Genomic DNA, 17,603 nt, shown 5'->3' on the forward strand with positions numbered 1-17,603 from the left:
ATAAAGTGTCAGAAGGCAGTGATGCAGTTCTTGATGGAGATTCCAGTGGCTCAGAGAGCTTGGATGATGAGCTTGGCATTCCTTCAGTGAGGACTCCAGGTGTGCCGAGAGCACGCGTTAATGCAAAGACTCCATTGAGTGATCCAGTGACACCAGATCTAGCAGGGTCAGATACCCTGTTAAAAGATTTGGTTTTGAAGGTTATGCAGCTCACCATTATGCTTACATGGTGAAACTAGTTGAGGATGTTGAGCCCACTTGTTTTGAGGATGCTATTGGTCATACTCATTGCGATGCAGCAATGGATGAGGAGATGGCTGCATTAGAGACCAATAAGACTTGGGATCTAGTATCATTGCCGAAGGGCAAGAAAGCTATTGGATATAAGTGGGTTTATAAGATTAAGCACAATGCAGATGGTTCTATTAGTAGATACAAAGCTAGGCTGGTTGCAAAAGGCTATGCCCAGATATATGGCATAGATTATGATGAAACCTTCAGTCCGGTTGCTAGGATGGCAACTGTCAGATGTGTGATTGCTTTGGCAGCAGCCAAAGGTTGGAGGTTGTAGCAAATGGATGTGAAGAATGCCTTCTTGCATGGTGATTTGCAGGAAGAAGTGTATATGGATCAGCCAGCAGGTTATGAGGATTTAAAGCATCCCACATATGTGTGCAAGTTGAAGAAGGCACTCTATGGGCTGAAGCAAGCACCTAGAGCATGGTCTGACAAGATCAGAGAGTATCTTGTCAATATTGGCTTTTATGTTTCTGATATTGATCACTCACTTTATGTGAGAAAGGGAGATGCAGGTTTGGTCATCATAGTCATCTATGTGGATGACTTGATTATTACAGGTGATAGTGATAGTGGGATTGCTGAAGTCAAGGATTTTTTGAAGAAGAAGTTTGAGATGAAGGATTTAGGTGAGCTAAGATACTTCCTTGGCATTGAGGTGATCAGATGTGATGATGGTATATGGCTATCCCAAAGACAGTATGGCTTGGATATGTTGTCCAAGTATGGTATGACAGCATGCAAACCACTTTCAGTCCCGTTGGAGCAGAATGTAAAGTTGAATGCTGATGTTGGGGATGAGATAGAAGACCCTACTATGTTCAGGAGGATAGTGGGGAGTTTGATCTACATGACCATTACAAGGCCAGACTTGAGCTACGCTGTTGGTCTTGTGAGTCAGTTTATGCAAGTACCTAGAAAGCCACATTTGGATGCAGTCAGACGCATATTGAGATATGTGAAGTCCACATTACATTATGGACTTTTCTATGAGGCAGGTACAGAAGTACAGGTGTTTGGATACATAGATGCAGATTGGGCTAGTAGTATGTCTGATAGAAGATCTACCAACGGATACATGTTCTCTCTTGGTAGTGCAGCAGTTGCTTGGAGTTGGATGTCCTCTATTTTCATGCCCTATGTCTACCTAACAGATACCTTGTTTTGCTAGAAAGGATGTGCTGCCTGCAGTTCTTTCAAAATCCTCCAAAAACATTTGTGGATGAGTCCTCCATGGATCGTTTTCAAAACCACCAAGCCTTCAAAAGGGATCACCTTCATTGATGCCTTTGCAATGTATTTTGGATGATTCTTAATGATATATATCTCTTTTTGGAGGTGTCATTCAGATGGTTGTGTTAGTGTTTGTGTGTGTTGTAATAATTGTATGTGATGAGTTTATGCTGATTGAGAATAATTTGATTCGAGAGTTCTTTTCAAACTATTGATGGTGGATGGAAAGCCTATGGTGGAAAGCTGAAGAATAACCTCTTATATCCTTTACAAATTTGTTATGGCTTTTAAATGATTATCAGATGAGTTAATGAATAATGGAGTTTTCCTTTAGTAGTTTTTTCTAGAAACACAGGTAATAAGTTGGAGTCGTGGTTTGGCAAGATTATTGAAGATACTAAAGAAGATATATTTGAGCTCTTTAGTGAACTTATATTCTTCTTTTCCTTAGGTCGCGAGGATACTTCCTTTCTAAGTGTGGGGATATGTTGAGAGTGGAAAAAGACTGAATTTTTGACTGATTTTTGTTATTTTTTAGGACTGAATGATTGGGATTTAGAGTGATGTATGGTTGTTAATGGATGTTTGAGAGTGTTTTGGATGATATTGATTATGTTTTGGAAGTTGATGATGATTCTTAGTAGAGATATGAAGCTCTATGATGTTCTGATAGGTTCTGTTGAGCTTCTGATCGGTTCTGTATACCTTCTATATAGCTTTTGTTTTGTTCTGATTTTCTTCTATATGAAGCATGGATTGATGATTGATAAAGATTGAGATCTTTTGAAAGCTACTGAATAGTTTTTGATAGTATGGAATGGTTTAAGCATGAGTTATGAGGTTTTGATGACCTTCTGTAACCCTCTGTAAACCTTTTGTAGAGCCTTTGTCTCTGCTCTGTATCTGTTCTGGTCCTGTACTGTACTGTTCTGTAGATCTTCTATAAGTGTTCTGTAGAATATATATGTGACTTTGGGAAAGTTTTCTAAATTTTGGAAATGATGAATCTAAGTTCAAAAGAGCTAAAACAAATAGAAGAAGCAGCTGTTGAAGACTGAAGAGAAGACTGAGTGACAGTGACAATAGTGAGCTGTGAAGAGACACTGTAGTGGCTCTGGTACCTCTTCATATCAGACATACCTCTTGGGAGGTGTATCCACGGCCTAAGAAGGATTATTGAGAGTTATTATGAGAGTATTGTAGTGAGGAGATGATGTACTATTGTGAGAGAGAGAGAGAGAGAGAGAGAGTCAGAGATAGTCAATTCTATCAAAACAGTATAACTGTATATGAGAGATTGATAGAGAGAACTATGAAGACATTGAAGATGAATACTATGTGATTGATTTACATTCAAAAATGGTGTATTCTTCTATGTTCATTGTTATATTGAAGATTTCTATGAAGATGTTAAAGATTATGGTTGATTCTATCAAATCCGTGGGAGATATCTATTATGATGCTGCATGAAGATTTGCTGTTTTCTTTGTTTTGGTCATCAAAAGAATGAAATAAAAGCTTGTTGATGTTACAAGATAGATTTTCTTGCAGTAGAATCCCTTTTTCATTGGTGTTCCTCTTGGGGCTCCACATGGCCTTTGGATTATGTAACGCGTCCTGTACTTGGCAACATACAATTGCATGACCTTTGGTGATATTTTCCCAAAAGAGCTAAAAATTTTAATCGATGATCCGAGGGTAGCCACCACTAGGGAAAGGCATTTGATAATTTTGTGGAAATGTTTTTCTTGGGAATTTTGAATGCTTTATGGTATCAGTTTTGACCATGGTCTTGTTCACATACTTGGATAAGAATTTGGGACACTATATAGGTGGTATTGTTGAATTTGCAACCATCATAATGTTGAAATTTGCACAAATTATGCAAATTATGGGTGACAAATTGACTAAGGACAAATATTATATAGTCCTACTATATGGAAAATTTCTTGATGTGGGGAGAGGCCTTTGTGACCTCATTACATGTGAATATGCATGCCCAAAAACTACTCAATGAGTCCATTGAAGAGCATAAAAATATGTATAAGGATTGGACTAGCAAAAAAAGGAAACTCTTGCATTGGATATCTATGTGTATCTCAAAGAAATTAATTCCACACATTAAAAATGCAAAGACATGCAAAGATGCTTGGAAAATCATTGAGAAGATGTATGACATTTGCACGAAGGCCAAGAAGATACAACTAAAGTAAATATTGAATGGTGTATGGCAAGGAAATAGAAGCATCAATGATAACTATAGCAAAAATAAAATAGGTTACCAAAGATCTTGCTTCAATAAATGCACGAATTGATGATGATGATGATTTTGTATCTGTCACTCTAAACGGACTTTGACTTGCATACAAGTCCCTTGATACCTTTATTTCGATGAGAGGAGGCTTTATACTTGACTTTTAAGAGTTGATTGCTTTGCTTCATACGGAAGAGATTAAGTTGGGTCTCAATGCATCTAGCAGTGGAAAGCATGCAAATCAAGATAATGTATTTTATCATTAGCGAGGCCGTAGTAGCTCATCTAAAGCTAGAGGTTCATCATATTTCCATGGAGACACCCTTGCACGAGGATGTAGTACCTTTGGACGTGGTGATTTTATGTCTAGAGGTAGGGCGATATTTTACTCTAGAAGCAATGTTCTAGTCCATAGAGAGATGGTGTATATCATTATTGTGGGTAGTTTGATCATTTTGAAAGAGAGTACTTTCCTCAGTAAAATTCTATGTTTAGGGGTCAAGGAAGGACCTAGTTTGGGCACTATGCAAGTGGATACGATGGTGCTAGCTATGGTTCTAGAGGTGGTTCATCAACAACATGTCATCTCTTCACCATGCAGCATATACTTGGTAGTATGATGCACCCTCCTAGAGAGGATAACTAGTTTTTAGATTCAAGTGCTATAAATGGTTTAATAAAAGCAGCAATGCAAATTGAAGATTATGTGGCTACATGAGATGACTCATTGCATAAGATAACTCATAATGGGAGTGTGCCTTTGGTCACTAGAGATAAAACAGAAAATAAGCTTGGGGATGTCTTATATGTGTCTACTATGACTAAAAATTTAGCTTTAGTTGGTCATATGGTTGATCAAGAATTGCAAGTCAGGTTTAACAAGTATGTTTTTTTCATTGAGGAGTTTAGGAATGGAAGACCTAGTAGGCTTATTACTTATGGTCAAAAGAGAGGCAAGTTATTTACTTTGGATGTAGAAGCTCCCATCATTCAAAGCTCTATGTATGTTGAGACAAGGCATGGATAAGATAAAGATATAAGACTATGGCATAGATGGATTGGGCATGTGAATTTTCAAACACTTAAATAGATGCAGGCTAGACAAGTGGTTCATGGGCTTCCACAATTTGGATATGTAAATTATGATCATGTATGTGAGGCTTGTTAATTTGGCAAGCAATCTAGACTCCCATTTTCAAAGAGGGGGAGAGTTAGTAATTATTCTTTGGAAATGGTACATTCCAATATTCGGGATTCATGTCAACATGTCTCGTTGAGTGGGAAATGCAGGTTCTATATCACTTTTATTGATGACATTAGCAGGATGGCATGGGTCAATTTTTTTCCACCTAAAAGTGAATCATTTGAAAAAAATTTCGAGTTTAAGGACATGGTAGAAAAGCAATTTGGGAGCTACATAAAATGCTTGAGATCGAATAATGGTGGAGAACATATGTCAAATGAGTTCTCTTACTATTTGAGAGACCATGCAATCAAAAGATAGGTTACTTGGTAGGTATATACCACAATAGAATGATGTAGCAAAAAGAAAGAACAAGATTATTACTGAAGTGGCAAGGGTAATGATGAATCAGATGCACATGCCCTTGACTTATTAGGCTTATGCACTACATACTACAGTCTATACCATGAACATGACACTTACAACTTTGACTCTTCATACGTCTCCATATGAGAAGATGTATGGAAGGTCACCCACCATTGCATACCTTAGGGTGTGTTATGTACATGTCCCTGATGATTTAAAGAAAAATTTGAAATTAAAGGCTATTAAATACAATTTTCTTGGATATCTAGATGACATGAGGACTATAAATGTTATGATCCTAACATTAAAGATGTGCACTTAAGCAAGGATGTGAGATTTCATGAATATCAGTCTTGGTATTGATCAAAAGCTACAATTGAGATGGGTGTCTATGAGAGATATGATGATGATAGATATATAAAGAAAATTACAGCAAATAATGGTCAAAGAAATCAGCATGTTGAGGATATGTTTCAACCTGAAGACTATGAAGAAAGTAGTGGTAGTTATAGTCCATGGAGTGGCATGTTGAGGAGCACATAAAAGAGAGAAAATTTTACACAAGGTAAGAAGCATATGGGTAAAAATTTTGAGGATGAGTCTATAGATGATGAGTTTGGCATATCACATGTTAGAACTCTAGAGATAAAGAGTGCAAGAAAGTATGTTCCACCACATGCAAGAACAGTTGAGACACTATCTAGTGCATGTCAATTGAGGAGATTAGATAAAATGAGGCATCCAGTGGATAGATTGACATATAATGGCTTTAATAAACATGCATTGATGGGACCTAAAATGGGCCAGCACTGGCTATACCACTAGTCGGACCTCTAACATGCACAAGACAACCCCTCGGCCTCGCGGTCAAGAGCGTCTAAAGGACACATTGCTCTACCATCGTACATACATTTTGTGTTTGTATCGTGTTTTGTAGTCCAACCCTTAACCTTCACAAACTCCTCAAAGGGAAACCTAAACATTTTGGTGTAATTCACCACATAGAACAACATAGGAGGCACCCCTCGGCGATTACCGCGGCCCCATTGTGACCCTCCTACACCTTAGGGATTGGTCCCTTGATGCAACACTAACACATACGAAACAAACTCTGCTCTTGGTACCAATATTATATCATTCTAGAAATGTACCAATCCTCACTTACTTGTCCCCTTGGACCCACCGTCTAGACCTACAGCTTGGGTGCCTTACTCTCTCCAGCGTGGGCCATTTATAATACAACCAAGTGCTACGCATACTAGGAATAGATACCGTGCGTATGATTCATGCAAAAGTGGATGATTGTGCACAAACAATTATGGTATGAAATTAGCCTATGTGTCGTGCAAAAACAACCCTTCTAATGAATTTTTGCTAATATACAATGCTTTGTTGTAGGAACCTAGCACCAAGGCTAACCCCTGTGCTGCTAGATCATAATTTTCAAATAAACTGCATCCTAAATGTTATGCATAAAGAGAACAATCAGACTTTGTATTATTTTAGTGTTTAAACTATTGTATAACATCATCCTCCCTTTCACCATTTAAATTTTGCTGTAGTGCATAGGTGTAGAGGATTTTTATGTCATTTTTTTGTATGTAAAAGCAATAAATACACACTTTAATACAAAGGACAAGGCCAAACTGAGGCTTAACCTCATGCTTCAACCCCGTCGGACATTCACATACATAGATCTTATTTTTCTATTTTTTTCGAATGCAAGAAACCCTTTCTTTTCTATTTTTCTCTATTTTTTCTATTTATTTTTAATAGCAATATATATTTTCTAGTTTGTTTCTGATGATTGATCATTTGAACTAAAACTCAATTTTTTTTCTTATTTTACCCCATATTCACTCATTTTTTCCCACTCAAAATCAAAGAAACAATCAATTTTCATCAAAATTGGTGTTTTTTCAAGTTTTGAAAATTTATAATTACTGTAAATCAATACAAGTTCTGCATAATAGAGATTGCAGCCCTCAAACGTAATGCAAGGAACATTCAAATAAAATTTTAGCCCATATGCACACCATTTAGACCATGAACGATAAAAAACAAGAAAATTCTTTCATAAAAAGAGTATACCACATTTTTGTGTGTTTCTGATTTCTTGAATATTTAATTGGGACTGTGTATCAACCAACCAACCATGGATTTCAGCATAGATCTTCAGTCTTCAGCCTCCTCATCTTCTTGGAACGATCCGGTGCCTCCCAGACAAGCATCCATCACCCGATTCTCTTCTTGATTCTTGCCACATGAAGTGCCTCTATGCAAGAGAGAGAGGAAGGAGAGAGAACGATTGTTTTTTTATCCCCACAACTAGGCAGCCAATGGAGGAGAGGAGATTGGCGATTGGAAGCGTAGATAGAACGTAAATCATGTATACAATCGGTCTGGGGGATTGTTTACAGGTGCCATAGCATCCTCTCCACCAATTATGGAAGATAGTGCCCTCTTCTTCTCTGCGTGAAAAAAATGGTGTCCCCCCCCCCCCTCCCCCACAATTTGTAATTTGGTTTAGGCTCCAATGGGAGCCCCCAAAAGTCATGTCTCTTGGGCCCCCCTAAAGTCCTTTTTCACTTGACATTTGGCCTTTTGGCCCTTGGCCTTTCAAGCACTCCCTCTTCCGCGTCCGATGTTCGAATCGCAATCTGAAAAATCTTGGCGTCCGTCTTGAAGTCCTCCATTGCTGAGCATCTCCCAAGGCCTCGTCTGACATGCCAAAAAATTATGAAAATTCACCAACTGTCGTCTAAGCATTTCCAGGCATTGCCACTTAAAATCATACTAATTGCCACCACCACCTTCGACGAAGTTTATTTTTTTCCTGAAATTCAAAATTTTTGGCTATTTTTAAGTACTTCTCGGCATCAAAAATCATCTGTCATTGGCGATCATGAGATAGGGCGACTCAGCCGGTCGAATCCCACGAACAGATTTGCACATAAAGACAACCACAAAGAGCATGAAGCTGATACAAAATAGATACACAACAAAACACATCACAGCTCTCACCCTACCCCCTGTCAAAACCAAGGCATGAAATACACGAGGAGTAGATCTAGCATAATCTAATAGAAAGCCCAAGCTATTCACTAACCAACGGCTCCAACATAGCCTAGCTAAAAAGAATAAGCAAAAAGGTCATCCTAAGTGGTGGTCTGAACTACCTATCTAACTAAGGGAAACTCAACTAGGAGCTTCTATTAGGCGAGAACTCTTATAACCTGATCAAGAAATATTAGCTTTCAACACATTGGGTCTTTTAGCCTCTTATTTTCCATACTCGAGCATGTAAAACGGAGAGAGCTGAACATAGTGACCCAAGGAGAATAGGGCATCAGCCTCAGGTCCTATCTCGGTACCCAAGAACCTACCAAGCCCTTGCAAGGCGACACTGAATCCTTTTCTAATGCTCACTTTTATTTTCGCTCCAACCTTCCTATTCATTTCTTTTTCCCAGCTAGAAGCCACCCCTCGGAAGACAGGGCATCGGCCCCAGGTCTTGTCTCGTCCCCATGAACCTACCAAGCCTTCGAAAGGCGATAAACAACAGCTCAAGGATTTTTCTTTCTTTCCTTTTCTATTTTTATAGGGGTTAGAACCCCTTTTTACACATCTCCGTATATTTATATATTGGCTTTCAAATATTTAGGGTTTTTTCCTATTTCCATCATTATTTTAATAGGCTTCTCTAACTACCTCACAACTAACATGAACTCCTAGAACGGCCGCCTAGCAGGCCAGTAGAATAGGGTCACTAGAATTGCCGTCTAAAACATGTATTTCAATGCTTGTGCAGGAGGCAATGACTAGTCAAACGTCCCCCAAACATACAGAACCTAAACCTGGGACTTCATGCCTCGAGTGCCGATCCCCAACAAACAAAAGAAAGTAACCCTTACACACACATATATCATTAATTTCTTTAAGGAAAAAGACTCGAAAAGAGGGTCAAACCACCTAGAATGGCCACAAGAAGCTCCTTCGTAGAAAAGGCTCCTTCGAGCAACTTCGTCAACCTGTATGATGCAATCAGTACAACAAAAACCATTAACTGTACCCGCACCAAATAGACATGGGCCCTTCTTGCCAAAAGAAATAGCACATTTCACTACAAACTAGCTGGCCCTCTTGGCCTAAAGAAATCAAACATGACACAATAAAACTAACTGGCCCTCCTAGCCTAAGGAAATAGATCATTAAAACCTTAAAACAACTGGCACTCTTGGCCTAAAGAAATCAAACAAACCAGCTCATATAGATCTCTCCTTGGAAGAAGGCAAATATACGAAAATACGCTCCAGAAAAATAGGGCTCTCTGCCCTAAACTAAATGCATCAAGTTGTGACCCATACCTCCTACATATATAGCAGGGGCGTACGCATAACATGTCGTATGATCAACCTATGGGTCCAAGCTAATAATGGTAGATGGGTCTCGACCACTCTTCGCATTATCCATATCAACCATCGCCTGCCATATAACGCATGGTCTGATAACATTCTCCATAAGCGACCAGGTCTTGTCTCATCATATCGAGAGCGACATCCGGACTAGGACCACAATTAAAGAAGATGTCCTCTTCATAAGCAAAATTAGCTAAGGAATCCACAAACTTATTCCAATAATGTGGAATGAGCTGAAAAGATATGCTCTCAAATTCATCAAGTAGAGTTATAGCAGTTCGACGATACATACGAAGGATGGAATTCTGGATTGTATATGTCCCATTAAGTTGATTTAAGATCAATTGGAAATCCCCCTTTACCAACAACCGTCGAATACCACCTTTCTTGGCAATATTCAATCCCATAATTAAGGCTGTATACTCTGTCATGTTGTTAGTGAATCCTACCCCGAGATAATCCGCTAATTTCATTGCAACTCTATGTCGAGGATATCGGATAACTACTCCAACACTCCCTTTTTTATTAGGCCCCCGGGATGCTCCATCAAAGTATAACATGTACGTCCATAATGGGTTTACACAGCCAGCCATCAAAAACTCCCCTATTCGTAATTATGATAGTCAAAATTCAACATATTGAGAGGATGAACTGACGGCTCCATCCCACCTTCTTCATTAAAGTCAACAGGAATGCTTGTCAAAATTTGCAAACAGTGATGGCAAAAAACTTTGATCTCCCACACAAAGGTATCGTCTTCTTGTTCAATCACTTGGTATCCCTTGCTCCACCAGATAAGCTTCCCCTTATGATATCTTTGCTCGAGATATGGATGCTCCAAATAAGGGATTAACCGCCCCATCAACTATTTTAAGCTCTCCTGCAGGTCTCAAATCAACCCTAACATAGACTCTACAATGCATTTAGAGCGTTAGCATATTCAAAAATAATAAGGTTTAATCTTATTAAGATTAACCTTATTCTTAAATTCCACTCCCTGTAGATCAACTAATAAAGTTGTGGACTTATTTTTACCTAACCGAACTATCTTATAAGGGCCATCCCATCTAGATTCTAGCTTTCCTGGAAATAGCTCCCTACACGCATCTCGTAGTATAGAACTAACTGCCCTTTCTTAAAGGTATATTTCTTTGCTTTTAGATCATGCAACCGCTTCATTTGACGCTTAGCCACTTCCTGCTGCAACAATCTCTGTAATTTAAGTTCATCCAAGTGGGCTATATTCATAAACCACTCAAATAGGGCATCTTCATCACCCAAAGATTGATTGATTGCGAATCTTATGGTCGGCAACTCAATTTCTAAGGGCAAGTCACACTCCTCCCCATAAACTAATTTGAGTGGGGTGTGGCCAGTGGCTCGCTTAAACATCGTATTATATGCCCATACCGCCACATATAATTTTGTATCCCAGTCCCGTTTCTTTTCGAAGGCTATTTTGGATAGGATACCCACAAGCTGCTTATTGATACTTTCAACTTGTCCATTGGCTTGCGGATTATAGGGGGTCGTCTTGTTATGCTTGACTTTCCATGCTTTAGTCAGGTTTTTAATTACCTTGTTCAAAAAATGGGTTCCACGGTCCGATACTATTTCCTTTGGTGGACCAAAATGGCAAATGATCTACTCAAGTAGGAAACTAGTAGTCTCTTTTGCATTGTCATGCCTCATCGCCCGTGCTTCTGACCACTTTGTAAAGTAATTAGTTGCTACTATAATGTATCTCTTCTGAGTAGTAGACGACGGGGTAATAGGTCCCATAAAATTGATGCCCCACTTCTCAAATGGAAGGGTAGCCAAAATCAACGTAAGGGGACGCTTCTTATTCTCTCTATTGTCATGTCTTTGACATGTATCACATCTCTTGACATAGTCAAATGAATCCTGAAAGATGGTCGGCCACCAATACCCAGCTCTTAAAGCCTTCTGTGCCGTTAATCGCTAGCAAAGTGCCCTCCACAAGCAGAGTCATGGCACTCTTCCAATATAAATGGAACCTCGTCAGGTATCACACATCGCGATAGATATCATCAACACCCTACCAATATAATGTTCCTGCGATCAAGGAAAATTTCAATGCCTGCAGTTTAATTTTCCTCTTCTCCGATTTTGATAAAGTAGCTCCAGTCTCTCTCGTAGAAAGATAGTGTGTTATAGCAGCATATCAGGAGAGAATAGATGTCGTATCAATCTTGAATAAAGTTTCCATGTCACTTCCTTCGGCCGAGACCACTTTTGGCTCTCTGAAATCCACAAGACACTCTACAATGCCCTGAAGCTTCGACGGCTTGCTGTTAATCTCATAATCAAATTCCTGCAAAGTGATTAACCACTTTGCTAAATGATTAGGTGACTGTAACTTATTCAACAACAATCAAAGCCCTTCCGCTTCGTATAAAAAACCACCTTCTCATAAAGAATGTAGTGCCTGAACTTTTTGGTCGCAAATACCATCGCAAGGCACAACTTCTCTATATATATGTAGTTTATTTTTTATATGCCCAACTTTCGACTAGCAAAAGCTATCGGATGGTACCACTTCTCCTCCCAAATTTGGGATAAGTAGCAGCTAATACTATACATGGTTGCTGTTGAAAATATATAGAACATTTTGCCCCTTTTATGTGCTTTTAAAACAAGTGCTTTGGCAAGCTCCTGTTTCACATCGTCAAAAGATACTTTGCAAGCATCACTCCATACAAACTGACAATTAAAGGACAATAGGTTTATCAATGGCAACATTGTTTCTGCTAAGGCATTGATAAACCTCCGATAATACCCTACCGATGATAAAAAGCTATGCACTTCCTTTGGAGTACGTGGTAGACTCATAGCGACTATGACCTTGATTTTTTCAAGGTCGGTTCCAATCCCTACGAAATTGACCACATGGCCTAACAATAGCCCATAAGGCACTCCAAAGGCGCACTTTCGCAGGTTGAGAGTTATGCAAAATTTTCTGCAACGCTCGAAACACTTCTACAAAATAATCAATTGTCTTTCTCTTACGGTGGCTGCCCCCAAGTCATTAATGAATACTTTCAACTCCTCTAGGAAGATGTCACCAAAGGTCTTGTCGACTATTCTTTGCCACGAACCAAGTGCATTACATAACCCAAATGCCATCACATGGTACGCAAAGGTACCGAAGACAGTGATAAATGTCTTTTTCAGCTTGTCTTGCTCAGCAATCGCCATTTGGTTATACCCTGCAAAGCAATCCATAAACGAATATATTTCTCTACCTACCAATTGATCCAAAATTTGGTCAATAAACGGCAACGAGTAGTAATCTTTAATAGTCGGTTTATTTAGCTCTCTAAAGTCTACACAAAGACGGATTTGATTATTCTTCTTCTTTCTAATCACAACTAGCGAACACCATTTAGTATGCTGAGTTGGAAAGATCAAACCCACCTTCCGCAACTTCTGAAGCTCTTCAAACAACTCGTCCCTTAGTTCAAAAGGCATACGCATTACTTTCTAACATACAGGGCGTATATCTTCCTTTACAGGAATGGTATGCACAGCCAGACTAGGAGGAATACCCCTAATTTCGTCATAGCTCCAAGCAAAGATATCGCGGAACTCCTGAATCAGGGATCCTTGTTCTCTCTCTCTTTCGAACTGAGCATGGAACCTAATTTGATTGGCCGCGAATCATTAGGCATGCCAAGGTCCAACTCAATAACGTCTGCATCTCTTATTCGATCTTGAGGCTCTATCGACTCATTCAAGGTTATCTGATAAATATCCTCTATAGTGGACCCTTCTTTAGATCCATCGCTCGATGACGTCTCACTACCAAATGGATCATCTACTGTTTCTAGTTCAGTGGAGGATAACGAAGCTCTCTCACTTTGAGGAGACTCAGGGTAAGCATCCACTATTACACGATGGGCACCTCAACCTAGAATCACTCAACCAGCAGGTATATCGACTTAACAGTCTATAGCATTCCACGCTCGCAACTGTAACGTGGACTAGTGATGCAACCTTCCGGTTGTCTTAGACTATCATCAGCCATCCTAAGAAGTGTGGAGCCGTCTTTTTGGATCTCTAGACCTAACCTCTCCATCAAATCTAAACTCATGATATTGATGGAGGATCCAGTGTCCGCGATAGCGTGCTCCACTAATATTCCATCCACATACGCTGGAACCCTTGGGCAATGCTTTTTAGCATGATCGAACCAATCTTCTCCCACTCTAGCTATGCCCAAAGGTTCTACAATATACCCTATACGCAGAATTTTCTTGAATTCCTTGCGTACTCCTGGAGAAAGTTTAATCAATTATAGGAGATTTACGTCTAATTTAACTTCACAAAGAGAACTTGCTAGGTCAAAGTCATGGTAGTTAGCCAAAGTTCTCTTCTCGCGCCAAACCATTCTCTCCTTTGGTCTTTCAATCGGCTTTGGTGCCTCTTTTTTAGCCGTTACCTTCTTCTTGGCAATCCTTTATTCTTCTCCGGATCAACTTTACTACCAACAAGTCTTAAAGGTCCACCTTCCATATCAGGATTCAAGACTCGTTTTTCCCTAGTATCTTCCTTAGGGCTTCCCTTAACACATTTTACAATTCCTTTGTCACCCTCTTTGATCTTTTGACCTCTTGTTACGGCTCGTAGATTAGAAGTTTCAGCATCATTGACACATACGGCCTCAATAAGGCTGACTCCACTGCCATGAGGCAACTCCTCTACAATAGCCTTTCCTCATTGCAGTATTTGTCTTGGTCCCTCATCTTGCTGGAGATTATTCCCTTGTGCATGATGGTTAATTGGACCTGGTTTTTTACTCCCTTGTTGGAGAAAACTAATCTTACTCCAACAAGTAGCAGCTAAGTGGCCAGACTTTTCGCAAATATCGCATTTGACATTCGAGCAATTCCAAGGAAATGTTGACCACCACACCACTTACAACTGAATCTTGAGGGGGCACCCTCCTCCTCAGGGCGTCGACTCCCTATCAAATTCTGCTGCTTCTTAAGAAAATTGACATCCACAGTTATTTGTCTGTATTGTTCAAAAATCATATTAGTATAGTACTTCATCATGTCCTTAACTTTGCCAAGGATATTAGAGGCACTCGACTCATAGCCGCGGTCATCTATTGGCCTAACTACTTGATTAAGAATTGGCCGCTCACCTACTGGGACCATTAGGATTCATTGTTTGGCTTTCACCACTATTTAGTGAGACCGCCTGACTAGCCATAGGCATAGTCATACTAGGAGGAGCGGGTAACATAGGCAAATTCGGCATGATACTCCCTCTCCCATTCGCGTTTAACATAGGATCCCCTTGACTCCCATTGGTCAAGGCCAAATTATTACCATTCCAATTTATCCTTGATGCATAAGCCACTTGCAAGCACGACTCTACTCCTGCTTGGGTAATAGCAGTGTCAATGTTGACCAAAGCGACACTACTAAGCTGCACTTGGATATTGAAATCCAATCCATGTAGAAAATATTGCAACTGTGTAGCCGCTAGAATGGAAATATAAGTATTAAGTTTGCGAAGAACTTGCTTTAATTTCTTGGCATAGACCTGGACATTCTCATTTGGTTCTTGGCGTGTTACATTCAAGACACGCAACCAATACTATCCACCCTTCTTAGGAGCAAACTCTCTACGAAAAGCCGTAAACAATTGGGCACTGCTAGTTATGGTTCCGATTTTTAGACTGTAATACCACATTGCCGCTCTTCCTTTTGACGTCATGTTGAAGAATATCATTAGGTGTCCTTCGTCGATAGTTAAATATGAGCGTTTGAAACTCCTTAATATGGAGTTATCCATCTTCTTTTGCTAACCCATGGAAAATGGGCAAAGGTGCTCCTAATGCCGATAAATCCGGTGTACCTGCTAAATCTGCAATGGGTTGTGCCATGGCTACAACCGGATTGACAACAGAAGTTGGTGTAGGTGCAACTACACCCCCACTTGAAGTGGGTTGATTAACTGGAAGTAGGGAAGTACTAAGACTTCCACTTGCACTCGAAGAGCTACTCGTAACACTTAGGTTACTAGAACCATTGCCACTTATGCATAACGGACTGCTCCTTTGAGGAGAATAGCATCTTACAATCTCCAACTATTGTCTAGCCCTCTCAGCACATTTTGCTTTTTGTATTTCGGCTTGACGGTCCTTGTCAGATAACATAAACCAAATATTTGGTCCCAAAAGACCCTAGATTCGAGAACCATCACTTGTTGACGCGTCCCGGTAAATGCACCACTGATGGAACCTAAAATGGGCCAGCACTGGCTATAGCAGTAGTCGAACCTCTAACATGCACAAGACAACACCCCAGCCTTGCACTCAAGAGCGTCTACAGGACACATTGCCCTGCCATCGTACATACATTTTACATTTGTATCGTGTTTTGTAGTCCAATCCTTAACCTTCTCAAACTCCTCAGAGGGAGACCCTATACATTTTGGTGTAATTCCCCACATAGAACAACATAGGAGGCACCCCTCGGCGATTACTGCAGCCCCACTATGACCCTCCTACACCTTAGAGATTGGTCCCTCGATGCATCACTAACACATATAACACATATGAAACGGACTCCGCTCTTGGTACCAATATTATATCATTCCAAGAATGTACCAATCCTCGCTTACTTGTCCCCTTGGACCCACCGTCTAGACCTACAACTTGGATGCCTTACTCTCTCCAGCGTGGATCATTTATAATACAACCAAGTGCTACGCATACTAGGAATAGATACCATGTGTATGATTCATGCAGAAGTGGATGATTGTGCACAAACGACTATGGTATGAAATCAGCCTATGTGTCATGCAAAAACAACCCTTTTAATGAATTTTCGCTAATACGCAATGCTTCGTTGTAGGAACCTAGCACCAAGGCTAACCCCCGTACTGCTAGATCCATTATTTTCAAATAAACCGCATCCTAAATGTTATGCATAAAGAGAACAATCAGACTTTGTATTATTTCAACATTTAAACTATTGTATAACATCATCCTCCCTCTCACCGTTTAAATTTTGCTGCGGTGCATAGGTGTAGAGGATTTTATGTCTTTTTTTTTGTATGTAAAAGCAATAAATATGCACTTTAATACGAAGGACAAGGGTAAACTGAGGCTTAACCTCATGCTTCAGCCCCGTCGAACATTCACATACATAGATCTTATTTTTTTATTTTTTTCGAATGCAAGAAACCCTTTCTTCTCTATTTTTTCTATTTATTTTTAATAAAAATATATATTTTTGGTTTTTTTTTAATGACTGATCATTTGAACTGAAACTCAACATTTTTCCTTATTTTATCCCATGTCCACTCATTTTTTCCTACTCAAAATCAAATAAACTATCAATTTCCATCAAAATTAGTTCTTTTTAGGTTTTGAAAATTTATAATTGATGTAAATCAATACGGGTTTTGCATAACAGTGATTGCAGCCCTCAAACATAATGCAAAAAACATTGAAATAAAATTTTAGTCCATATGCACACCATTTAGACTATGAACGATAAAAAACAAGCAAAATTCTTTCATAAAATAAAGCATACCGCCTTTTTGCATGTTTCGGGTTTCTTGAATATTTAATTGGGACTGTGTATCAACCAACCAGTCATGGATTTCAGCATAGATCTTCAGTCTTCAACCTCTTCAACCTCTTGGAACAATCCGGTGCCTCTCGGACACAAGCATCCATCACCCAATTCTCTTCTTAATTCTTGCCACATGAAGAGCCTCTATGCAAGAGAGTGAGTGAGGAGAGAGAAAGACTGGTTTTTTATCTCCACAACCGAGTAGCCAATGGACGAGCGGAGAGCGGCGATTGAAA

The sequence above is a fragment of the Lygodium microphyllum genome, chromosome 10, assembly GCF_053477565.2.
Source record: "Lygodium microphyllum isolate KBCC chromosome 10, Lygodium_microphyllum_v1.1.10, whole genome shotgun sequence".
Classification (NCBI taxonomy): Eukaryota; Viridiplantae; Streptophyta; class Polypodiopsida; order Schizaeales; family Lygodiaceae; genus Lygodium; species Lygodium microphyllum.